This window comes from Balaenoptera ricei, chromosome 16, assembly GCF_028023285.1.
Source record: "Balaenoptera ricei isolate mBalRic1 chromosome 16, mBalRic1.hap2, whole genome shotgun sequence".
NCBI classification, from domain to species: Eukaryota; Metazoa; Chordata; class Mammalia; order Artiodactyla; family Balaenopteridae; genus Balaenoptera; species Balaenoptera ricei.
In genome coordinates, this window is record NC_082654.1 from 39,470,857 (window position 1) to 39,498,423 (window position 27,567).

The 27,567-nt window shown below is 39.0% G+C and overlaps 1 protein-coding gene across 13 annotated transcripts in view; it reads left to right on the top strand.

Moving 5' to 3' along the window:
• Positions 1-27,567, top strand: part of SGMS1 (sphingomyelin synthase 1) — a 304,020-nt gene that overhangs the window by 128,074 nt on the left and 148,379 nt on the right. For 12 of the 13 annotated variants that reach the window (XM_059899840.1, XM_059899841.1, XM_059899838.1 and 9 more), the window contains one exon: positions 24,093-24,132. The exons of the other annotated variant lie outside the window; for it this stretch is intronic. The gene's annotated coding sequence lies outside the window, so the exon portion shown is untranslated. The remainder of the gene's footprint in view (positions 1-24,092; positions 24,133-27,567) is intronic. 13 annotated transcript variants of the gene reach the window in all.

A 27,567-nucleotide genomic window follows, 5' to 3' on the forward strand; every position in this document is an offset into this window, starting at 1 on the left:
CCTGGTCTGGGAAGATCCCACATGCCGCGGAGCAACTAGGCCCGTGAGCCACAACTACTGAGCCTGCGCGTCTGGAGCTTGTGCTCCGCAACAAGAGAGGCTGCGATAGTGAGAGGCCCGTGCACCGCGATGAAGAGTGGCCTCCGCTTGCCGCAACTAGAGAAAGCCCTCGCACAGAAACGAAGACCCAACATAGCAATCAATCAATCAATCAATAAATCTTAAAAAAAAAAAGATTGCTTTGGCTAATCGGGGTCTTTTGTGTTTCCATACAAATTGTGAAATTTTTTGATCTAGTTCTGTGAAAAATGCCAGTGGTATTTTGATAAGGATTGCATTGAATCTGTAGATTGCTTTGGGTAGTAGAGTCATTTTCACAATGTTGATTATTCCAACCCAAGAACATGGTGTATCTCTCCATCTGTTGGTATCATCTTTAATTTCTTTCATCAGTGTCTTAATAGTTTTCTGCATACAGGTCTTTTGTCTCCTTAGGTAGGTTTATTCCTAGATATTTTATTCTTTTTGTTGCAGTGGTAAATGCGAGTGTTTCCTTAATTTCTCTTTCAGATTTTTCATCATTAGTGTATAGGAATGCAAGAGATTTCTGTGCATTAATTTTGTATCCTGCTACTTTACCAAATTCATTGATTAGCTCTAGTAGTTTTCTGGTAGCATCTTTAGGATTCTCTATGTATAGTATCATGTCATCTGCAAACAGTGACAGCTTTACTTCTTCTTTTCCGATTTGGATTCCTTTTATTTCTTTTTCTTCTCTGATTGCTGTGGCTAACACTTCCAAAACTATGTTGAATAATAGTGGTGAGAGTGGGCAACCTTGCCTTGTTCCTGATCTTAGTGGAAATGCTTTCTGTTTTTCACCATTGAGGGCGATGTTGGCTGTGGGTTTGTCATATATGGCCTTTATTATGTTGAGGAAATTTCCCTCTATGCCTACTTTCTGGAGGGTTTTTATCATAAATGGATGTTGAATTTTGTCGAAAGCTTTCTCTGCATCTATTGAGATGATCATTTGATTTTTCTCCTTCAGTTTGTTAATATGGTATATCACGTTGATTGATTTGCATATATCGCAGAATCCTTGCATTCCTGGGATATACCCCACTTGATCATAATGTATGATCCTTTTAATATGCTGTTGGATTCTGTTTGCTAGTATTTTGTTGAGGATTTTTGCATCTATGTTCATCAGTGATATTGGCCTGTAGTTTCCTTTCTTTGTGACATCTTTGTCTGGTTTTGGTATCAGAGTGATGGTGGCCTTGTAGAATGAGTTTGGGAGTGTTCCTCCCTCTGCAATATTTTGGAAGAGTTTGAGAAGGATAGGTGTTAGCTCTTCTCTAAATGTTTGATAGAATTCACCTGTGAAGCCATCTGGTCCTGGGCTTTTGTTTGTTGGAAGATTTTTAATCACAGTTTCAATTTCAGTGCTTGTGATTGGTCTGCTCATATTTTCTATTACTTCCTGGTTCAGTCTCGGAAGGTTGTGCATTTCTAAGAATGTGTCCATTTCTTCCAGGTTGTCCATTTTATTGGCATATAGTTGATTGTAGGAATCTCTCATGATCTTTTGTATTTCTGCAGTGTCAGTTGTGACTTCTCCTTTTTCATTTCTAATTCTATTGGTTTGAGTCTTCTCCCTTTTTTCTTGATAAGTCTGGCTAATGGTTTATCAATTTTGTTTATCTTCTCAAAGAACCAGCTTTTAGTTTTATTGATCTTTGCTATCGTTTCCTTCATTTCTTTTTCATTTATTTCTGATATGATCTTTGTGATTTCTTTCCTTCTGCTAACTTTGGGGTTTTTTTGTTCTTCTTTCTCTAATTGCTTTAGGTGTAAGGTTAGGTTGTTTATTTGAGATGTTTCTTGTTTCTTAAGGTAGGATTGTATTGCTATAAACTTCCCTCTTAAAACTGCTGTTGCTGCATCCCATAGCTTTTGGGTCGTTGTGTTTTCATTGTCATTTGTTTTTAGGTATTTTTTGATTTCTTCAGTGATCTCTTGGTTATTAAGTAGTGTGTTGTTTAGCCTCCATGTGTTTGTATTTCTTACAGATTTTTTCCTGTAATTGATATCTAGTCTCATAGCATTGTGGTCGGAAAAGATACCTGATACGATTTCAATTTTCTTAAATTTACCAAGGCTTGATTTGTGACCCAAGATATGATCTATCCTGGAGAGTGTTCCATGAGCACTTGAGAAGAATGTGTATTCTGTTGTTTTTGGATGGAATGTCCTATAAATATCAATTAAGTTCATCTTGTTTAATGTATCATTTAAAGCTTGTGTTTCCTTATTTATTTTCATTTTAGATGATCTGTCCATTGGTGAAAGTGGGGTGTTAAAGTCCCGTACTATGATTGTGTTACTGTCGATTTCCTCTTTTATGGCTGTTAGTATTTTCCTTATGTATTGAGGTGCTCGTATGTTGGGTGCATAAATATTTACAATTGTTGTATCTTCTTCTTGGATTGATCCCTTGATCATTATGTAGTGTCCTTCTTTGTCTCTTGTAATAGTCTTTGTTTTAAAGTCCATTTTGTCCGATATGAAAATTGCTACTCCAGCTTTCTTTTGATTTCCATTTGCATGGAATATCTTTTTCCATCCCCTCACTTTCAGTCTGTATGTGTCCCTAGGTCTGAAGTAGGTCTCTTGTAGACAGCATATATACGGGTCTTGTTTTTATATCCATTCAGCCAGTCTATGTCTTTTGGTTGGAGCATTTAATCCATTTACATTTAAGGTAATTATTGATATGTATTGTCCTATTACCATTTTCTTAATTGTTTTGGGTTTATTATTGTAGGTCTTTTCCTTCTCTTGTGTTTCCTGCCTAGAGAAGTTCCCTTAGCACTTGTTGTAAAGCTGGTTTGGTGGTGCTGAATTCTGTTAGCTTTTGCTTGTCTGTAAAGGTTTTAATTTGTCTGTCAAATCTGAATGAGATCCTTGCTGAGTAGAGTAATCTTGGTTGTAGGTTTTTCTCCTTCATCCCTTTAAATATGTCCTGCCACTCCCTTCTGGCTTGCAGAGTTTCTGCTGAAAGATCAGCTTTTAACCTTATGGGGATTCCCTTATGTCTTATTTGTTGTTTTTCCCTTGCTGCTTTTAATATTTGTTCTTTGTATTTCGTTTTTGATAGTTTGATTAATATGTGTCTTGGTGTGTTTCTCCTTGGATGTATCCTGTGTGGGACTCTCTGTGCTTCCTGGACTTGATTAACTATTTTCTTTCCCATATTAGGGAAGTTTTCAACTATAATCTGTTCAAATATTTTCTCAGTCCCTTTCTTTTCCTCTTCTTCTTCTGGGACCCCTATAATTCGAATGTTGGTGCGTTTAATGTCATCCCAGAGGTCTCTGAGACTGTCCTCAATTCTTTTCATTCTTTTTTCTTTATTCTGCTCTGTGGTAGTTATTTCCAATATTTTATCTTCCAGGTCACTTATCCGTTCTTCTGCCTCAGTTATTCTGCTATTGATCCCTTCTAGAGAATTTTTAATTTCATTTATTGTGTTGTTCATCACTGTTTGTTTGCTCTTTAGTTCTTCTAGGTCCTTGTTAAACGTTTCTTGTATTTTCTCCATTCTATTTCCAAGATTTTGGATCATCTTTACTATCATTATTCTGAATTCTTTTTCAGGTGGACTGCCTATTTCCTCTTCATTTGTTTGGTCTGGTGGGTTTTGCCTTGCTCCTTCATCTGCTGTGTGTTTCTCTGTCTTCTCATTTTGCTTAACTTACTGTGTTTGGGATCTCCTTTTCACAGGCTGCATGTTTGTAGTTTCCGTTGTTTTTGGTGTCTGTCCCCCGTGGCTAAGGTTGGTTCAGTGGGTTATATAGGCTTCCTGGTGGAGGGGACTGGTGCCTGTGTTCTGGTGGATGAGGCTGGATCTTGTCTTTCTGGTGGGCAGGTCCACCTTTGGTGGTGTGTTTTGGGCCTTATTATGTGGCCTTATTATGATTTTAGGCAGCCTCTTTGCTAATGGATGGGGTTGTGTTCCTGTCTTGCTAGTTGTTTGGCATGGGGTGTCCAGCACTGTAGCTTGCTGGTCGTTGAGTGGAGCTGGGTCTTGGTGTTGAGATGGAGATTTCTGGGAGATTTTCGCCATTTGATATTACGTGGAGCTGGGAGGTCTCTTGTGGACCACTGTCCTGAACTTGGCTCTCCCACCTCAGTGGCACAGCCCTGACGCCTGGCTGGAGCACCAAGAGCCTGACTTTCAACAGCGTCCACCACAGTTGACCACTCCCTGCTTCTAGTGGCACTCTTCCCTCCTAGGGCATCGCGCAGTCTCCTTGCTGCCTCATTAAATCTTAAACCACCAAAGAAAGAGTTAAAAATTACATGCCCATTTGCATTAATTATTGAAATTAAAAAGTAATTTTAAAGCGGTTTAAAGTAACAATGGTTGAAACAGAATTTGCTGGTTAAATCTGAACAAACTGAAATAAATGCCATTATCAGGGCATCCCAATGTTTTTAACCACTGCTTTGCGTGGGTGGCACAAAGAGGTTAGTATGAGCTTATATTAGCCAAGATGGAGAGATGAAGACCATCTAGAAACCTGAAGCCAGTAACGCAGTTAAGGTTTTGGAGTGTTATTTTACCTGCATATTTCTCAATGGAGTATATAAATAAAGTAATGTGTTCAAATTTTAAGGAGTAATTTAAAATGCATTATAATATTAATGGAACCCAAATCAGAATCCTTTATAGAGATTAAAAGTGTTATAAATGTAAAGTGCTTACGTGCCCTGAGTGGTCTTCAAGTGTTTTGATGACGAATTTGCACACTTTTAACTGTTATTTTAAAATCCATTTCCATTTATTTGGTTTGCTTAAGTTTGAAGTATGCATACATCTTTTCCAACTGCTTTAGGTTCCCAAGGGTTTTGTATTTTAATGTAATTTATTGGTAAGTCGGTAGAAACATAGCTAACTAATAGTGGTTATTTGGTGGGAATTTGGGTTGTATGATTTCTAAGTCTGTCTCTCAGTTTATGTGAATTTAAACAAGAAGCCAGATAAAGATGTAAAGTGAAAAATACCTAGAGAGGCTTCAACAGATAAAGTTTGTTTTTTTTAATATAGTATGTGAATTTAATCTAAGCCATACTTTAAAAGATAGCCATTTGGCATTAACTCTTTAATGAATTGAGAGAACAGAGAAAAACAACCTTGTCTCACAGTGTACTTCTGCTTTTTTTCTATAACTAGATGAAGTATAATTTAACCTACGTGACAAGTTATTGTTACCGCTTTTTGAATTTTGAGAAAAGGTACAATTTTGGACTAATGCTACTACTGCTTAGTTTCTGATATCCTGCCTACTCTGGAGAAGAATATTTATGTATAAGAAAATGCTATCTTGGCTACAGTGACACCTTTGAGATTTGAGGAGTATATGTATAAATTGTATAGAACAACATCTGAATAAATGAGGAAAGGCTATGCATATGTAAAAAGCAAAATAAAAGATCTTTTTTGTGACTTACCTCTTAGTATTGCTAAGTATTAGTATTACTACTAGTATTAGTAGTATTCTAGTATAACAAAACCTTCCTTCTCCTTATCATCATGTGCCATTCTTTTAGTGTTTATTAGGTGCTAGGCACATGCTAAGTACTTTATACAATTTTGCGATTCAGTTCTCCCACAACTTAAGAAATGAGTATTCACAATTTCATTTCACAAATGAGGAACCTGAGGTTTAGAGAAGGTACTTTCCGTTCCTCAGCAGTGGCAATTTCAGATTTTAATACAAGGTGGTTTTGTGTCCAAAGCCTTTTTATCTTAGCTGCTTTCTTACAGTTACCTCTCAGAGGATGACTATTCAACAGACTCAGGAGAATCAGATTTGCTAACATTCTTAGCCAACTGCATAGGTGGGGCAAAAATTTAATTCAATTAACCAGTTTTAAAGTTAAATAAAGGATTGCTATTAGGATGGCTACTAAAAAAAAAAAAAAAACCCACCCAGAAATTAATAAGTGTTGACAAGGATGTGGAGAAATTGGAACCCTTGTGCATTGCTAGGGATGCAAAATGGTGCAGCTGCTTTGGAAAACAGTGTGGTAGTTCCTTTAAAAAATATAAAATAGAGCTACCATATAATCTAGAAATCTCAGCTCTGGATATATACCCCAAAGAATTGAAAGCAGGGTCTTGAAGAGATATTTGCACACCCATGTTCATAGCAGCATTATTCACAATAGTTGAGAGGTGGAAGCAACCCAGATGTCTATTGATGGGTGAATGGATAGACAAAATGTGGGATATACTCACAATGGAATATTATTCAGCCTTAAAAAGGAAGGAAATTCTGACACCTGCAACAACATGAATGGACTTGAGGATATTACGCGAAGTGAAATAAGCTAGTTGAAAGAGGACAAACACTGTATGATTCCATTAATATGAGATGCCTAGAGTAGTCAAAATTATAGAGACAAACTAGAAAGGTGGTTTCTAGGCACTGGAGGGGGGAAGGAATGGAGAGTTATTGTGTGATGGGTACAGAGTTTCAGTCTGGGTTGATGAAAAAGTGTGGGGATGGATGGTGGTGATGGTTGCACAACAATGTGAACGTTCTTAATGCTACTGAACTATGCTTAGACGTGGTTAAGATGGTAAATTTTATGCATATTATATCACAATTTAAAATAATAGCTTAAAAAACAGGGGGAAAGGATTGAAGTGACTGCCTGTGAACTCTTCCCTGTGAAGGATAAAAGGGATTTTGATCTCAGTCACATACTTCTCAGGTTAAGTTATTCCAGCCCACTCAAACAGCATTCACTGGAAAAGCGAGGGTGGTGGAAAGTCATGGAGACCTTGAGTTTTATTTCCCTAACCCCCAACTTGCTTGGAGTCTTCATTCTCTTCATCTTGTCCAAAGCAAGATGAGTGGACTTTTCTTAGAAATTGAATTCCTTGGAGGGTGATATCAGCAGACTTTCACTCTGAGCGCTTTAGCAACAGCTTTCTCAGCCTGAGAGGAAAAGCCAAGGGCTCGCATTCAAATAGGTAAGCAAGATGCTTCCGAAATTGAAACCTGTAACCGTAACCGAGAGTCACGCTTTTCAGTTAAGCCTAGTGTTAGATGGTAGATGGATGAATCATCTGGTCTGAGTGTGTCAACTGAAGGACGTGGAATTTGACTAATATCTAGTTACCTTTGGGTTTATCTTACAGAATCTCACTGGTTCCATTCAGCTCCATATGGAAAAGTTTAACGTGATATAACAGTGAAGCTGGGTTGTCCTGTCTTCCAGCTTTAACACTCTTATGGTTGTATGTATTGTAATACTTGAAAAGAGGGGTTCTGACGTTTCTTGTTGGTTGACAGCTATTTGAGTTGTCACCGTGCAAGTAGTGTAGTGGTGAATGGAGCTCACCGTCTAGTGCAGAATGGTCCTTATTTGGCATCTTCCTATTTATAAGTGGGAGAAGTTCAACCAAGTATTGGGAGCATCTGGCAGAGGCCTTTACCCTGTTTGTGGGGAGAGAAGTGTGGGTGGAGCCAGAGTGCCCCTAGTTAAAGGGCTACCTCGAGAGTTTTGCACCGGGCTTCGTTCCAGCAACACTGGGGGCCTGTTCTCACTTTTCAGTGGGGAGAAGAGTGTGGAGGTAACCAGGATTATTAGACCCCTCCCTGATTTAAGGCCTCTTTTACTACTGGATAGAAGCTAGAGTGGAATTAGGGAGACCAAAAAGGAGGCTTCTGCAGGATTGTACCCAAAGATGATGGTAATGATGGTAATGATAGTAGCCACATGGAGGGCTACCCGTGTGCCAAAAGCTCTACTTGTCTTATCCTCACTCTATGAGCTATAGGTCGGTGACATTACCGGTGCCATTTCGCAGATGAGGAAATCCAGGAACAAAGAGGCTGATCAATTTTTTTTAAGATCACACAGCTTGTATTGACTGGACCCAGGCTGGTGGGCAGGCCTGGGAGCTGGTAGGCAGGAGCCGTTTTCATTCTTCGAAAGCCATGTGATCATCAGGAATGTAGTGTAGGAAGGGGCAGAGGTGGTGGATTGCCTTTAAACTGCGGTTCAGGAGCCATGGGGCGTCCCTGGCCACACCTGTTTCTTCTCGGGATAGGTGATAGCTGTGGTCCAGTATCAGCTCAGGGCTGGCCTGAGCTTTGTGGAGGAATGGGCCGGTTGGGGGCATTTGCTGGAGCTGTGTGCTCCCAGACGCCTGGTTGCTTTTCTGGATGTGGCAGTGGTGGGGTGATGGGCGTTGTGTGTGTGTGGGCGGGTGGCAGAGTGTACAGTGTGGTTCTGATTCTGAGTGAGCTGTACGTGGATATTTATTGACGTGAGCAGGTTCTCTTGGTCCCCTAGGCGTTTGGTTGGGGGATGAAGAACAGCCAACAAGCGGCAGAGTGCTTTTTGTGATGTTTACTTTATGGAACATACTGTGCTTGGCACTACAACCTGTTTGACAAGAGAGGCAGCAAGAAATTCAGAGCCATTAAAGAATTATTTATACCATAATACAAACACAGCCTTTTCAAGTGTTTTGTAGGCCTGTTTCCTGCAGGGGTCTGTAGAAAGCGTGTGCCTCATCTACTAAAATTTAGGAAAGGTGGTTAGCAGTTTTGTAGAGAAGCAAGGAACTGTAATTCTCCACTTTGTTTTTAAAAATCTGCCTGCCTTGGTCGTGCTTATTGTTTAATGTGTTGGATTCAGGATTAAAGGAAAATTGACAGGTAGGGAGCATCTGCTCTTTTACTTTTTAAAAAAAGTTAAATATGTCGTTTTCTTTTTTTAGTTAAAAAATGAAATACAGGGAATTCCCTGGCAGTCCAGTGGTTAGGACTTGGTGCCTTCACTCACGAGGCTGGGGTTCGATCCCTGGTCTGGGAACTTAGATCTCACAAGCCGAGTGGCACAGCCAAAAAAACAAAAACAAAAATGAAATACATGCCCATGGTTTTAAAAAGCTCCCTAAGCAACATAAAAGGATGTGGGAAATCCTCCTTTCATTCTAGTCCTCACATGCCTTCCCCAGAGATAGTTTCAGTTTTCTTGTGTATTCGTCATATATGGGCTACACAAATATAAACATATTCTGTATACAGTATGCACACTGTTCCATGCTGTGCTTTTTTCATTGTGTGATACTTCTTAGAGATGATTTCGTACCAGCACATATAAATCTATCCTGTTTTTTTAAAAAAATTAATTAATTAGTTAATTTATTTTTGGCTGTGTTGGGTCTTCGTTTCTGTGCAAGGGCTTTCTCTAGTTGCGGCGAGCGGGGGCCACTCTTCATCGCGGTGCGCGGGCCTCTCACTATCGCGGCCTCTCTTTCTGCGGAGCACAGGCTCCAGATGCGCAGGCTCAGTAGTTGTGGCGCACGGGCTCCGTTGCTCCGTGGCATGTGGGATGTGGGATCCTCCCAGACCAGGGCTCGAACCCGTGTTCCCCTGCATTGGCAGGCAGATTCTCAACCACTGCGCCACCAGGGAAGCCCCTATCCTGTTTGTTTTAATAGCTATAAAATTCCAATGAATGGAATGACTAGAATTTATTTAACCAGCCCCCATTTAGACCTTAATGCTTTTATAAACAATATTGAGAGGTATGTCCTACTATATCCTTCATTATTTCACACGTGTGAATATATCTATAAAATAAACTTCTCTGTCAAAGTATATTTAGATTTGAAATCTTAGGAGGCTTACTCTTGGGCTTAGTAAAGCTAGAATTTGAACATCTATGTGTGAAAGACCAGTCATTTTTGAGAATTTCATTTGATTAACTTGGTTTTTATCCTGGCAGCAGTTGTGAAAAGATGCTGTTTAAATACATCACATCTATTTAAACATTTACTCCTAAAAGTAAGGTATTTCAACCAAATGTTATTTCAGGCAGGTACAATTTAATCGTTAATTAAGCCCCTCCCTTGACAGATGGAATACAGTCTCGATTCTGAGCCCCCAGCCCCCCATTAAAATTTAAGAACTGCAAGCTAAGCATGGTGAGTGTGGAGGCCATTCACTTCCCTGATGAGAAACCTCGTGGTACTGGAATATGGGGAACGTATGAGTGTCTGTTAATGGACAGTCTTGAGCTTCCGAGGGACCTGCAGTTTACTGTATCCAAAGGGCTGTGCCGCTGCTCTGTAGTTCACCTGCACTTGTGTCACCAGTTCATGAGGCGTTTTTCTGCCAGCTTCACACGTGTTAACCTATCGGGTGGGCTGGGGGTTTAAACTTCTGATTAATGTCAGTGCATTTCTGCAAATGATGTTTGTTATTTTTCACCATCTTTCCAAAGTTAAATCTTATTAGCAGGGTGAGAGGAGTTTCAAGAAACTGATACTGGCTTTTTGTTTTTGTTTATGTTTAGACTTTATGTTTATGATTATGTTTAGATTTTTCAGTATTTAACCAGGCGTGTGGAACCTGGACGCTTCTGGGTGTGCTGTTCCTCATTAGTCAATGCTATTAGTATGTCTTTAGAAAAAAACCACACGCACACTAGCGTATAGATTTGTTTTGCAAGACAATTTGCTAAAATGTCAGTTAATATCATTAAAGAACAGGCCCTACTTCTTTTTACTGATTGTTCTTGTCAGTGGTGATCTGAGATGGATGTAGTTACTAAGCTTTTGAAAGTGTGTATCTAGGTTCTGTAATGTGGTCTTGAGTGGCCATGGGATCAGAGTACCCACTGAGCACCTGTTAATAATTAGCCCTGCACTAATAATAACAACAGCTAAATGCACTGAGCCACAACTCATCAAAACCCTGCACTTCTTTTGCCTGAGTTTTATGGGTAAGGAAAGTGAGGAGGTTAAGCTGAACACACAAGGGCCCACAGTTAGTAGAGCCAGGATTTGTATGTGGGCAGTTTGCTCCAGGCCCACACCATGATGTTTTATGTATTACTCTCCAAAAAACCCCTTTGAGGCTGATAATAATATTCCCATTTTACCTTCAGGGAGCTTGAGGCTCAGAATTAAATGACTTAACCGCAGGTCATTAAAGGTCACAGCTACTGAGAAACCATGTGGTCTGAAATCCAGATTCTTCCCTATGGCTCACAGTTGTTATTTAAGGGAAGACCTCATGTGTGGGCCTGTCCCACATATTTCAGGACTTTTAGCTTCCCTAGAACCCACTCACTAAATTCCACTAGGGACCTCAATGACTGTGCCAGCCAAAAATGTCCCCACATATTTCTAATGTTCTTCTACTAGGTGTCATATTTACATTTCTTAATTTCAAACTCGTCTCTTATCATTATACTGCATTGCCTCCCATGGCAATTTTTTAATCAACAGTAATCAGACTCAACTCTTGCTCATAATTTGGAATAGTTAGAATAATTGGAATAATTGTAAATGCAAATCATTTCAATACAGAATCACAGATGAGAGAGAGCATCTCACCCAGATCCCTGTCTTATAGTTTAAACACACACACACACACACACACACACACACACACACACACACACCCTTTCTACCCACTCTGAAGCACAGAGGTGGCAGAAAAGACTTTCTCAAAGTCAAAAAAAAATTGGCAGCTGACTGGACTCAACCCCTATTTGTGCGGGGCCTGTTGGCATTTCTTCGAATTATCAGTTTGCTTCAGGCAAATGTATTTGACTGAGCTGTGTTTGTTTTCTAATGAGTGATTTTGACCTTTCAAAGGGCGACATTTGGAGGGTTGATGTAATTGAGTTGAAAAGGCATACCATGGAACTGCAGGACAAGTTTGTGGCTATTTTGGAAAAGTTATTTTGCTCATGGTCTTTTAAGTAGTTTTATAATGCTGAGAAAACTGGACACTTCTGATGAGACTTCTCACTGTTACCTTAGCAGGTGTTTGTGCAGGCTTCCCCCAGATTTAAGTAGTATAAGAGGCAGGTTGAATAATCTCATATGTACTAATCCTGATGGTTCTCATGGAGGAAAGAATTTTTTTTTTTAAAGTATTTGTTTATTTATTTATTTATGGCTGCGTTGGGTATTTGTTTCTGTGCGAGGGCTCTCCCCAGTTGCGGCAAGCGGGGGCCACTCCTCATCGCGGTGCGCGGGCCTCTCACTATCACGGCCTCTCCTGCTGCGGAGCACAGGCTCCAGATGCGCAGGCTCAGCAGTTGTGGCCCACGGGCCCAGCCGCTCCGCGGCATGCGGGATCCTCCCAGACCAGGGCCCGAACCCGTGTCCCCCGCACCGGCAGGCAGACTCTCAACCACTGCGCCACCAGGGAAGCCCGAGGAAAGAATTTTTTTTTTAACATCTTTATTGGAGTATAATTGCTTTACAATGATGTGTTAGTTTCTGCTTTATAACAAAGTGAATCACCTATACATATACATATATCCCCATATCTCAGAGGAAAGAATTTTTGGTGAATGAAAAATGTTATTGTTTGAGAACATTCACTTGTTCAGAAAATTTGTTCAGTGCCTGTTGTGTAGCAGATACAGTTTTAATTTCTGTGGATGAATTAGGCATAGATTTTGCCTGTTGTTTGTGGTGCTGATTGTTTCCAGACTCTTTCTGTATCTTCAATAAAAGACAAAAGATTACTTGACTACATCCACTTAGGACACTATACAACTGTATTGTCCATTGTATAGGATCAGGGTTAGAGGTTAGTTCTGGTAAGCATCTTTGCCTGATGGTATCAGTCTCATTCGTTTACGAGTATACCTCTAGAATATAAAATGTGTTTTTGGGAACAGATTTAATGAAGAAGTTGATTCATTATGCAGGAGGGTCATCAGATGATTATATCTTTTAAAAAAGCATCTCTAATGTCACAGAGTTCTTGGGTCTCAAATGTTGGTTGATCAGTTAAGTCACAGCACTTGAGGAAACTATGACCAATGCACAAATGTCTTCTGATGAATGCTGGGAGAGAATTTGCAGATGCTGGAATAAACTTTCTCTAAATGCTCTTACACAAATTTGGAGGTGTTGAGGGATATGCATTTCTTACTGACTGTGGAAAGAGTTCATTGAAACTGTTGACATACACCTTTCATTAGTGATTCAGAAATAGTAGAAGTTGTTTTGAAATCACCCAAGTTATAGTAACAGGAAAATAATTCTTCTCATCCTCATCTGCCTCTTCTTCCTCACTATTATTATTATTATTATTAGAGTAGGAACATGACTTGGGAAAAATCTGTTTGAATCAATAACTCACTTGGCAGACACTTAAACTGATTGAGAGCTATTTTATGTCCCTTTTACTTTCATGGAGGAGAGACCACTGATTAAAAAGCTTGATATTGGAGAGCTCTTAAAAAACAAACAAACCAACCAATAAAACAGAACAGACTTAGGGCATCTCCTGATATCCTGATTTCTGTACATATAGTGTATTACAGTACACTATAGTGTATTACAATAATTGATGTTCTTATTGATGACCTTTGACTCATGACAATCATGTGAAGCTGGCTTCTGAGTACTCTTCTTGTTTTTTAAAAAAAATCAGTAAATAGCCCCAGAAGTGTATTTGAGGAGGTAGGAAAATGTTTAGGATACAATGTGAGTGAAAACAAGTTACAAAGTAGTATGTATATATATCCTCAAGTTGGTAAAACCCAACGGCATTTTCCAAAATTTTACAGTGAATCTGGGTAACTCTTATAAAAAAATGTTATTAGAAGTTGGGGTGGGGGGAATCATAATTCTCCACAAAACAGTGAGTCAACCATCTCAAAATAGAGGAGGGGGCAGAGGGCAAAATGCAGAAGAATATTTAATAGTTTAATAGCCTGGAAACATGTCCACATGTTGTGACATGATAAATGATTATAAAACAGTGTGTATAGTCCTAAATTTGTAAAATGAATGAATTTATAAAACAAGAAGTACACAAAAGTGTGTATAAAAAGTATACAAAATACACAAAATTATGCCAAAAATACACAAAATTTATACAGGAAGGAAAAAAGTATTTACTTAAACTGTATATACACCAGAGGAGCAAACAGATATCCTCTTCCTTCTGGTGTTCTAAAGAAGGGCTGGAAAGAAATATTTCAAAATGGTAAGTGATTCTGACTGACGGCTAAGGTTACTGGTAATTTTTCTTGTCTGTGAGTATCTTTATTTTCTAATATCATTCAGGGAACATCTGTTACTTTTGCAAACGGGGAAAGTAAGAAAAAAATGTAACATATTTCAGGAAGATCTTCACTTACTAAAAGAGAAAACAAAAAATGAGCCTAGAAAGTCACTTTTCTTTCATCTGGGCAGTTAAGTCTCCACTTTATTGTTTGATAAATGAGCCATTTAAAGATTTTTGTTTTAACCAGGTCTCCTAAGGCAGGCAATGCTTTGTAGCCCATGGTTGTTACTACTTTAATGATGCAAACTTAAAACATCAGGGCAGCGAGTGAGTGGATGAATGATTCTCGGGCAGTTCTTCACGTCCTCAGATGACATTTAGGCGGTGAGGCCCCCTTTGTCTTTGCATGTGGCTGGCCTGGATGGACACTTAACTCTTGGCTGAGGAATAAACCCAGTGGAGGAAATTCAAGAGCCAAGCTGAGTGCATCATTTTCCCTAGGATGTTAATTTCCGAGATCTAGTCCTTGGAGTTCTGAGAAGTGAGAGAAGTGTGTTACTGCAGACCTTTCTTGGAGATTCTCAGTGCTCATTAGCATATTTAAAGTTCTGAGAAATTCTGGAGCAAAGCAGCAAAGGTAATTGCTGCCAAAGAAGGGTTTTTGTATTTATTTATTTATTTATTTATTTATTTATTGGCCCCCGCGGTATGTGGGATCTTAGTTCCCCAACCAAGGATCAAACCTGTGCCCTGCTGCAGACCTAACCACTAGAGTGCCAGGGAAGTCCCCAAAGAAGGGTTTTTAAAAAGTGGAATCTGACTGACTTCAGTGGAGTGGGGAGCCGGGTGGATGAGGCTCTGAAAGAAAAGAGTAGTCCTTGAAGAGGAAGAGAAAAAGACGTTATGCATTAAGGGGGTCCCTGCACAGATCTGGGAGTGGCATGAAGCTTGGAGTTCTCCAAACCTAAGGATGTGGTTTCAACAGTAGTAGTTTTACATGTGCTTGAAACTTTAAATGGTTTCCTTCATAGTTGTCACATTTTATAAATTACAATGACTTATTTTAAGTCTTAGAGACTTGTGACTTGCAAGTGATTTCAGCTGCATAAATCATTAGTGGAAATATATTTTCATGCATCAAATTTACTTATGTCAAGAAACTCCTATTGATTTTCATTTGATGGGTTTTTTTTTTTTTTTTGGCTGTGTTGTGTCTTCGTTTCTGTGCAAGGGCTTTCTCCAGTTGTGGCAACCGGGGGCCACTCTTCATCGTGGTGCGCGGGCCTATCACTGTCGCGGCCTCTCTTGTTGCGGAGCACAGGCTCCAGACGCGCAGGCTCAGTAGTTATGGCTCACGGGCCTAGTTGCTCCGCGGCATGTGGGATCTTCCCAGACCAGGGCTCGAACCCGTGTCCCCTGCATTGGCAGGTGGATTATCAACCACTGCGCCACCAGGGAAGCCCTGATGGGTTTTTTAAAATAACATTTAGAAAAATGAATGATACAATTACTTCTACTCACTGTTTCTGTAAAGTAAAATCATTTGGCCCTGTTTTCTGCTAATGTCTGTACTTTTTCCTTTAAAGCATTCATATCAAGTGATGAGTAGAGAACCTTAATTTAAGCCCCCTATTTTGAGGAGTTTAAAGGTTCCAAGAATTTTTTTTTTAATTGCCTGCATATATGTGCCTTGCTTTGCTAATTTACATGTGTAGCTATTTAGCTCAGAACATTTAAGGACAAAAGCAACAGGATAAGAGCAACAGATTGCAACCAAGATTATTCTTTTTTTCTGAATAAATGGGATTGCTTAACTTGGTAGGTAACGTGTCCCACTTGTCTTTGTTGCATGGATCTGACTGTATTTTTTTTTTAATTGGGGTATAGTTGCTTCATAATGTTGTGTTAATTTATGCTGTACAGCAAAGTGAATCAGCTATATGTACACACATATCCCCTCCTTTCTGGATTTCCTTTCCATTTAGGTCACCACACAGCACCAAGCAGAGTTCCCCATGCTATACAGCAGGTTCTCGTTAGTTATCTATTTTATACATAGTAGTGTATATATGTCAATCCCAATCTCCCACTTCATCCCAACCCCCCTTTTCCCCTCTTGGTGTCCATACATTTGTTTTCTACGTCTGTGTCTCTATTTCTGCTTTGCAGATAAGTTCATCTGTACCATTTTTCTAGATTCTACATATATGCGTTACTATACGATATTTGTTTTTCTCTTTCTGACTTACTTCACTCTGTATGACACAGCAACATGTAAAAGAATGAAATTAGAACACTCCATAACACCATACACAAAAATAAACTCAAAATGGATTAAAGACCTAAATGTAAGACTGGACACTGTAAAACTTAGAGGAAAACATAGGAAGAACACTCTTTGACATAAACCACAGCAAGATCTTTTTTGACCCACCTCCTAGAGTAATGAAAATAAAAACAAAAATAAACAAATGGGACCTAATTAAATTTAAAAGCTTTTGCACAGCAAAGGAAACCATAAACAATACGAAAAGACAACCCTCAGAATGGGAGAAAATATTTACAGACAAAGCAACTGACAAGGGATTAATCTCCAAAATATACAAATAGCTCATGCAGCTCAGTATCAAGATCTGACTGTATTTTTAGTTGTGTTTTTCTCACACACACACACACACACGCACACCACTGTTTTCTATGTGGATTTACTTGGATTTTATTTACATCGTATCCATTAAGAAGTGGATGCATGATATATACATCCACGGCATTGGGCTTCAAGGCTTGCTACCCACTGATGTACATAAAAGGCCGAGAATGTAACTTGCTTTACTGGTGAAATTGCTGTGATGTCACTGCCATTTGTTTGCCACTGAATTGCAAAGATCTGGCTCCCAAATAGCACAGACCAGTTATTCATAGCCTGATAGGTTATACTGTGACAAGTTGCTGTGAGTGATAGAAACTCTTTTCTAGGTGTTTATAACAGAGCAATTTTTAAAATGGATCATCATTGCTAAAGAGTAATTTTCAAAAAGTTAAAAAGTATTGCATGTAGGTATAAAATGAACGTATATCATAGTTTTTGTTCAACTTAGGGAATTAAAGGAGAATTTGAAGAAATGAAAAAAAAGGAATGCTATAATGAATTTATTAATAGATAACAAAATTGATTTAAAAAGAGCAATAAAACGTAACGTTTGGATTATCTTTCCTTCCAGGCAGATCAAATTTTATTTGCATTCCTATGGATAAGAATTATTTGGAACTACTGTCTGTTTTATAGAGTTGTAAAATAATAGTCGGTCAAAGGTGCGTAGCCCTATTGATGCAGAAAATCCCCATAAGGCCCTCTGGGTGATGTCTAGCACTCACTGAAGGGACAGACAGACACCTAGGACTCTCTTTTGTCCATTTCAAAGTCTTGGACAATTTTTCCTGACATTATTAAAAAAATACTTTTCCAGCAATTTCATTCTTTGAATACTTATAGTTTCAGACTCTGAGATTAATGCTCTTCTAATTTGTTCAAAACTGAGTGACAAGAATATTTAAAATGGGTATTTGGATTTCCAATGTCTTGTTCTGTTACCATTCCTCCTCCAAGCCCCACTCCACCCAAGTAGAGTATTGAAAATATTACGGTTAAGGTGGTAGCACCATCTGATCTAAGTATTTCCTCTAATGACCAATCAAATAACACTCTCTGCTTCTTACTTTCTTTAAGGGAGAGGTAGGGCATTGTAGTATCATTTTATATTTTAAATGAAAAATAGAGCAATTGAAAACAATATGTAAAATTCTAATATTCTGTGTACAAATGGGATAGCCTGGGAAGTGACACATATTAAGAGTCTTTACAGGAAAATTTGTAGTTCCAATTATGAATTTAATAGATGAAAATTCATCATGTGACAGCCCAGGTAATACAGAATGTTTTCCACCACTGCTCAGAAACTGTGCCCAGAAGTAGAATCCTCCTTGGTCTGAAAGGGATGTGTTGATATGCCAGAGGCTGCCTGTACTGAGATTATAAACCATAGGAGAGGATTTATAGACCTTCTCATAAATTGACCTTATTTTATAGGTGAGAAACCTGAAGTCTAGAAGAAAGAGGATGTTGAAAAAAATTTGACCTCAGATTTCTTACTAAGTGATATGAGCTGTTCACTTCCTAAATTAGTCTAAAAATGGGTGCTTTAATTCTAGTTAAGCATGTCAATAGTAGGTCTTCACATAAAAATTTAATTTAGGTTACTTTCATAGGCTCTGTCTTTCAGTAATTTTTAGGTTGCAAAAACCAGGTTAGTTTCACTCAAGAAAAGGTAGAGGGGTGAAGGTGGAGATCAGGATGTAGCTCTCCTGAGAATCCCAGATTAGGAAGTGGTTCAGGTTCAGCTCTCACTTTCTATGGCAGACTTGGCTCATGACACTTACCCTGACCCTGAGTGTGCCTCTTGACCTTTTACCCCAATACCTAACTGGCAATTTCCTTTAGAGTTTCTTAATTCCAGTTTTTGAGGCAGAGAATCTTGATTGGCTGGCCCCAACTTTTTAGCCAATAAACGCAAGTCAAAGGCTCCTGGCCAGCCTATGAATGGCTGCATTTTGGTCAGATGTTTCTCCAGGTCCAGTCAGCTATGGCTGTGTGTGGGGACTTGTATCAGGTGATACAGAAGATGGCAGTTGAAAAGTAGCTGAGCCTGGGTGTGGTAGAATCCCCCAGAAATAGGAGTGGGTGAACTGACACTGTGATATGTCTTCTGCAAATTCAATTTTAGTAAATTAGTTGATTCTCAGTTAAAAAAACGTTTCTCATAATCTCCCTTGGAACTGGATTTAATGTTTTAATCTGTTTCTATATTGGAGTACATTTGGGATTTCTTTTTAGTTCATCTTATATTCTTATTAGCCAGCTAAATTTTGCCTTTTTTAGGAACACAAAAGACAGTTTTTGTGACTTGCAAAGTTTATTATGGTAGCTTGGTTTGACAATTCATGCTGAATTTTCTTTTGAAGCTCTAATGTTACTTCAAAGTATTTAAAAAGGAAATTAGAAAATTCTCATTGTTGTGAGTTCCTTTAATTTCCATGAAATATTTATTCTCAGTATCTGAGAAGAATCCAGAATCAAAAGGCAAGGCATTTGGATTCATTTTTAAAGTAGTTCTTACATTGCTGACCTATATATACTGTATGTTTGGGATATGGCATAACTTATATTTATGAGACTTTCTGACTAGTTAGGGAGATAGTGTGACTGTTTCAGCGGGAGACTGCTTGGACAATGATAGATGAGATGTGGTTTAGATAATTTTTTAAAAGGCGTTATAGTTTTTGATCCTATTTTACTTGAAACTTTTTTTGATAGTGACGTAAGACTGTGTAAAGATGGTTTTACTGGAAGGTAAATTATAATAAAATATTATGTGGACGTAATTACCAATCCAGAATTTATTGGTGTGCATATAATATTTTGAGAAAAAAGTTCTTACGTCAAAAAAGAGCATGTGGACAATTCCTTCATTATTGCAAATAAGCTTATTTCCATTGTTCTTACTAAGCCCCGTGACAGACATGGGCTAACAGTGTGGGAGCAGGGTAGGCGAAGGACATTATAGGGAATTGCAGGGGCAAACATTTAGCAATGACTAAATCTTTCGAGGGTGTGTAGTAATCCAGTTTTGATAATAATGACTAAGTGAGAAAAGTAAGGGTGGCTGAACTGAGGGCTTGATTTGATATAATTGGTAACAGAGAAACATGATAGGGTTTTGTTGGGTGCTCACCAGTGTTTGTCTAGGTACTGAGAGCATTATACTGGGCTGGCCAAAAAGTTCGCTCGGGTTTTTCTGTAACATCTTACGGAACACTGGTCAAGTGTGGCTTGTGCCCTCAAGGAGCTGTACAGTAAGAATGTACTGTAGCGAAGAGGAGAATAAGACTTCCCTGGAGTGTGGTTGAACGTGTTCTCCCTGGTGAAGAACACTGGTCCCAGCTGCTAGCAGAAGGAAACCTTGCAGTATCTCCAGCAGGAGACTGTGACTTTCAGTCGCCATAAACTAGACAGGATGCGTGGGGATTTGCAACTGTAGTTTTCTTCTTCTTCTTCTTTTTTTTTAATTATCATCTATGACTTTTTTATATAAATTTATTTATTTATTTATTTTTGGCTGCATTGGTTCTTCGTTGCTGCACGCGGGCTTTCTCTAGTTGTGGCGAGCGGGGGCTGCTCTTCGTTGTGGTGCACGGGCTTCTCACTGCAGTGGCTTCTCTTGTTGCGGAGCACGGGCTCTAGGCGAGCGGGCTCAGTAGTTGTGGCACGCGTGCTCAGTAGTTGTGGCTCATGGGCTCTAGAGTGCAGTGTCAGTAGTTGTGGCGCACGGGCCTAGTTGCTCCGCAGCATGTGGGATCCTTCCGGACCAGGGCTCGAACCCGTGTCCCCTGCATTGGCAGGCGGATTCTTAACCACTGTGCCACGAGGGAGGTCCCGCAACTGTAGTCTTAAGACAGTAAAGGTTCTTCTCCAAGCCAAGCCAAGAAAGAAAGAAAAGGTTCTATTAAACTGTGTTTACTGAGAGTTAAATATTAGAGGAGGAAAGCCCTAACTTTGTACTTTGGATTTTGAACTCTTTTAAAGTAAGATTTAATTTGCATAGCACTCTGTTTATGAATGAGAATGAGGACACTTTCAGTGGTTTTTCCTCTTCTTATAAAGTATAATTTTAATAGAAAATTTAATAAAAATAGGAAAATATAATTAAATTGATGGCGTGCTGTTATTGGTCTCACTATAGTATTCAAGTATAATTACACACCGTTTTCCCCCTGAGAAGTAGCAACTGAATTATAATAATTCAGTTTGGGACAGGGCTGCCAAGAAATGAAGCATGCCTGCTGCCCTTTCTGTGTCTTATGTCTATGAGCCACCTAGCAAGATGAACCACTGCCCTCCCTGACCTAAGAGGGAGTCATAAGCCTTGAAAGGACTGGCCCTCCTGCAAATACAAGCTTGTAGAGTAGGAGTTTGCCATGCTTTAGAGAATGTTGTGAACTTGAGTCTTTTCCTTCCTCAGCATTGCTTCTGAGGCTCATTCCTTTTTACTTTGAATCTTCTCCTACTTCAGTGTAGTTTTTCTTGGGAGGAAGTCAGCAGTAGTAAAAACACAGGAGTTTGGGTATTGCTATACCAGCATTATTGTGAATAAGGGAAGCGTACCTTACTCTGTCCCCACTCCCCCCAATATTCTTCTGAATGTCACTGGGTTAATGTCTACAAAGATTCTTGCCTTACTATACCTAGTCTTAATTGAAAGTTTAAAGCCACGGCCATCTAAGTGTAATTTGGATACTTTTTTTCCTGCTTTACTGTGCAAGGTGAGCATAGTTAACTCTCTTACTCACTAGTCCCAGAAGGAATTCACATGGTATGTTCACAGCATGTGTCCACTGTAAAATCAAGCCTGCAGCTTTTACTGTGCTTTCCCTGTGCTAGAGCTGGTATAAAGACAATCACCAGAGAGCTCTCAGCTGCTTTAGCAGTTATCTAATCCATAAAAAGAGTCCATCCAGACCTATTTTTATTTCCTGTCCTCAAGCCACTGGCTAACAAGAAACTTCTCCCCATCTCACAGAAGGAAGGCATGTTGATATCCTTTGCTCAGGACATATCAAAAACAATTGGAAACTGGAGAATAGTGAAAGAATCACTAAATGATTTGGAATTGAAAAGCAGATTTGGTTGCTGTCATGTTTAAGCCAGAACTGTCCTGTGTTTTTGGCATTCGACACACTTGATTTGGGACCTTTTCCTACTTCCTCGCATTGAAATCTTGGACAAGTTTTTGACCTTGGACAATTCTCTGACCTTGGACAAGTTATATAACCTGTTTGGGCCCAATGTCTGCATTTGATAAATTGGTGATCCTAACCTTTCCCTGCTTGCAAGGTTCTTACAGGATTAAATGTGAAGACATTTCATCATGTCTGACAATCATAGTTATTGACATTGACATATTATTTTGTATTTATCAGTGAGGATGCAAGAAGGCCTTATCACATAGTCTTATAACAACTTTTTTTAGATATTTTATTTCCTCTCCCTCTCAAGTAGCAGATTAGAAAGTTCCCTTTTTGAAGAGTGTTCTCATTTTGGCCCCCGCTTTTTGAATGTACTTATGATAGAATTAGATATTCATGCAGGTGTGGTGTATCGTTTGAAGGTGACATTATCATAGGTTCCTCAATAATTTTTGGTGGTAATTTGCCTTCTGTATCTGTGACTTTCTCTGAGGGACATCATGTTCTTTGGATTTCCACCCTTGCAGTGAGAAAGCATTCAAAGTGGATAAAACAAGTTAACATGTCAGAAATTTACACCTTGTGAAATTTAAGGATTTCTTTTGAAATTTCTCCTTTGAGGTACAGAAAGATGAGTAGGCCTAGTTTACATGTAACAGAACCATTCAACGTTTTGGTAATTCAGAAGAAAGACTTGATGGAATTTGAATTACTTGGTTCTTTTCTTATAATGATTCATGGACAGAGACAATACAATGTATTCTGTATCCAATTACAATGGCTTCTTTTCTGTGAACATTTTCCTTTTTGTTTTTGGTATCCAGCCCTGCGTACAGGCTGTAAAGAGGAACAGCTTTGCATCACCTACTGACTATTTAACTTTGTGCACTATACTTTGCTTTGAGACTTAATATCCTTATCTGTCTACAGGCAGATAAGATATGCTGTCTTCAGAGCAATCGGAAAATCAAATGAGATGATGCGTCAGTAACTTGGTCTAGCTTGTTAGACTAGTAGTAGACTAAACATACTTGTTTGGTAATTATCTTTATTTTATAGGTGTTCTTATACCTATAGAAAGGAGGTCCAAACTCCCTTGTCCCCCTCCCCTCTTCCCTCTGCTCCTGCGTCTCACATCTCACTTCCAACTGTACATACCTCCTGGACAATAGGAAGAAAGGCCCTTTCCCTGCTATTTATATCATAAAACACCTTCTGTTTCCTACGGTCTCTGGAGACCCTGCAGGTTGACTTCAGACAACCATGCAACCAGTCAAAACATCTTCCGCAGACACATCAGCATCTTTCTGAAATAATATCTTCTTGCAGTCTGTGACTACTTGCTTCTCTCTTGCATTTTATTTTGGTCCAGATGCAGAGATTCTTAGACTCTCAGACAGATTCTTGATCCAATAGGCAAAACTAGTGTGTAGTATTCAAAGTCATGGCAGTGGTGACCTTTGGGGAGAGTGGTGGTTACACGTATGTGTTCACTTTAGGAAAATTAAGCCACTCAAGATTTCTGTATGTATAAAATACATTAATACAAATGTTTATTAATTTTTTAAAAGGGTACTTTTTTGCCTCTTTCTGAAGGTACCGTAGTTCACATGTATATTTACATATATATTTTCGAAGGGCTATATTTAATTTTTAGTTGAGAAAGTCTTTTGTGAAATTCAATGAGGAAGCATTTCTAAGCTTTTAAGATGAGGTGGGTTAAAGTCTATTTATAAGCTCTTTGATCGTAAACATATTTATATGGTGTGTAGTTTATCACAGGATACTGAATATAAACATGTTGCTACCATTTTTACTCCTTTTTTGCTTAATTCTTATGTTTTGAAAACATGCCTTCATGCTTCTTTATCTTTCTCTGTATTGCCAGTTAGCGGTTATTTAGCTGAATGGTGAGAAGATAATTTATAAAATATATGATTCTAGAACTTGTGATACCGTTAGTTACACTTGGAATGCAATTTTTTATTGGCATTGACTTTACATGCTTGCTTCTGCATGGCTTTGCTTTGTAAAGCTTACTCTGAGTACCATGACAGCCAGAAATTAGCTGGGAAGTGGGAAAGAACAATTTTTGCTATGGCTCGGGAACAAGAATTAAATAATAGTTACCTTGGATTTTAAGGTTTTTTTTCTTATAAGCAGCTCGTGACCAGAAGAATGCAGTTTAATTTACTTACTATTTTCTTCTAGATTGGAGGGAAGACTGATAAAGAGAAATAACAGGATTCAGGTAAATGGAATTAATTTCTTTATGTACCTTTTATGTTAAGTTTACATTTTTCGTGTTTTCCCATGAGAAGAACAAAACAATTTTTGTGGTCAACTTGAATATATAAGGAATGTTTTGGGGATATAGATGTAATAGTCAAGTACATACTTACACCATTTAATTAATCTAGTTACACATGTATATTTAATAATCACATTTATATAAAACAATATTACAATTAATACTTTTTTCCTACTTCAGAATAATTTTCTTCCAACTCTTTACATACATATTTGATGTCAGTGTCTTCATTTATTAGAGTCACATTTTTGAAGCATCCAGTACCATTTGCCAAGCATGTTATCATTTTAGCTGTTTGTGATACAGCACTTTTGGAATTCATGTATGGTGCTATAATTGGAAATTGTATTCCAAGCCACAAGAAAGTATTTGCATAATGTTAGAACAGTCGCTATTTTCACTTTTTCTGTGTAGATGAACATAGGAGATCTCCACTGTGTAACAGTTTGTACATTTGCCTTGTTAAATATTCTTTCCTTCCTTTCTTCCTTCCTCCCTCCCTTCCTTCCATCCATTTATTCATTTATTTATTTGGAGATAATTGCATGTACATTGTTTTAAATTAAACTAGTGGGCTTCCCTGGTGGCGCAGTGGTTGAGAATCTGCCTGCCCATGCAGGGGACGCGGGTTCAAGCCCTGGTCTGAGAAGATCCCACATGCCACGGAGCGGCTAGGCCCGTGAGCCACAATTACTGAGCCTGTGCGTCTGGAGCCTGTGCTCTGCAACAAGAGAGGCCGCGATAATGAGAGGCCAGTGCACCGCGATGGAGAGTGGCCCCCACTTGCCACAACTGGAGAAAGCCCTCACGCAGAAACGAAGACCCAACACAGCCAGAAATAAATAAATAAATAAAACAAACAAAAAAAAAAGTAAAAAAAAAAAAAACACATAAATTAAACTAGTACTGTAGCAGCCGTTCCCTGTTCTTCTTATACTCCCATTACTCCTTTACCCAAAGATGGTACTTTTCAACTCTTTTAGTTATATTTTCTGATATGCACCTACCTATTTCTAAATAGCCCACTGTGTGCATTTCTTGATTTCTTTTAAAATTTTAGACATACACATTGATTTCCTGCTGAGGATTTACCTCTCATACACAACTCTTAACCCTCAGTACACATCTACTCTTCCTGTCTCTTGCAGTCATGTTACAGTCTGTGGTTGAATACATATTTAATGTTTGCTTTATTATGACTATATTTTGTTTATGACTGAGCTTTGTGAGACTTATGTTAAAATGTCTCAGGCCATTCTGCTTTCTAGTTGGTTGTATGTGAACTATTTTATTTCTCTGGAAAATGTTTGACTCTTTTCTTTATCCCCAGAATTCTGAACTTTCATACTGGAACATATGTCTTATGGCTTGTTGATGTTCATGGTCCTTTCAATTCAGAAACTCATGTCCTCTAATTTGGAAATTTTTCTTATACTATTTCTTTGATAATTTTCCTTTTCCTCCACCCTTTTCTCTGTTTTCTGTCTGTTAGTTGGATATTTGGACCTATTGGTTTGATTCTCTAATTTTTTAATGTCTATTTCTTAGCTATTTTCTCACTTTCTGTGTTTTTCTTTTTTTCTGAGAGGTTTTCTCAGTATTTTTTTGAACTTCTAATTGCTGTCAGCATATTTTTAATTTCAAATTTAATTTTTTATTGGCCTCTGAATATTTCTTTAAAAAAATGGGATCCTGTTCTTATTTCATGGATACAGTATTTTCTCTTTTCCCTTGAGAATATGAATTGAATTATTTTGCAGGTTTTGTCTGCTGTTTGAACTTTTCTTTTTCCTCTGTTTCCCCTTTTTATCAACTTGTTTTGTCCCCTGATTTTAATTTATTTTGTTTTTAAAGATTTTTGGGGGGCTTCCCTGGTGGCGCAGTGGTTGAGAATCCGCCTGCCAATGCAGGGGACACGGGTTTGAGCCCTGGTCTGGGAAGATCCCACATGCCACGGAGCAACTAAGCCCGTGAGCCACAACTACTGAGCCTGCGCGTCTGGAGCCTGTGCTCCACAACAAGAGAGGCCGTGATAGTGAGAGGCCCGCGCACCGCGATGAAGAGTGGCCCCCATTTGCCGCAACTAGAGAAAGCCCTTGCACAGAAACGAAGACCCAACACAGCCAAAAATAAATAAATAAATAAATAAATTTAAAAAAAAATAAAAGAAAAGATGACTACTATCTAAAATAAAAAGAATACGCCTGCCAATGCAGGGGACGCGGGTTCAATCCCTGGTCTGGGAAGATCCCACATGCCACGGAGCAACTAAGCCCGTGTGCCACAGCTACTGTGCCTGCGCTGTAGAGCCCGTGAGCCACAACTACTGAGCCCGCGAGCCACAGCTACTGAAGCCTGTGAGCCTAGAGCCCATGCTCCGCAACAAGAGAAGCCACTGCAATGAGAAGCCCGTGCACCGCAATGAAGAGTAGTCCCTGCTCGCCGCAACTAGAGAAGGCCCGAGCACAGCAACGAAGACCCAACGCAGCCAAAAATAAATAAATCAATAAATAAATTTATAAAAAAAATTTTTTTTGATGAGGACCATTTTTAAAGTCTTTATTGAATTTGTTACAATATTGCTTCTGTTTTATGTTTTGGTTTTTTGGCTGTGAGGCAGGTGGGATCTTAGCTCCTGGACCAGGGATCGAACCCACACCCCCTACGTTGTAAGGTCAAATCTTAACCACTCGACCGCCTTGGAAGTCCCTTGGCCCCTGATTTTAATGTTAGAGGTTTTTCTCAAATTAATGGTGAGACTTTAGTTGTCTGTCCATATTTGGGAGTGAGACTATAAAAAGTAGACTGGAAATTTGTTTACCTAGTGGACTTCACTATAGGCTTTTTGGACAGGAACCGGGACGTGTGAGTTGCTGTCTCCAAGACATCAGAATCTGCAAATCTTTTTTCTTGGATCTTTCAGTTTCTCCAAAACGGAATCCTCTGTTTATGTTTTTGTGGGGTAAAAGCTGGCCTGTGAGGATTTGCGGGAGCCATGTTGGGGGTGGGGGCCAGACGTCTCACCATCCAAGCCTGTAATGCTGACTTCTTGATGCCTCTATTTCAAGCTTATCTGATGTCTCTGAGTCTGAAGTCTTGCTGTATCGTTTTCTCCAGAGAGTAAACTGCTTCCTCTTATGGAAGGAAGGATGGTTGGGCTGGCTCTACTAGTTGGGGAGAAGATCTGGAGTTCTAACTGCCTTTTTGGTTGTTGTTTAAATCCACACAAATGTATTACCTTACAGTTCTGTAGGTCAGAAGTCTGACATGGGTCTTAACTGGGCTAAAGTCAGGGTTGTCTGCGGGGCTGCCTTCCTTCCTAGAGGAGAATCCATTCCCTTGCTTTTCCCAGCTGCATTCCTTGGCTCTCGGCCC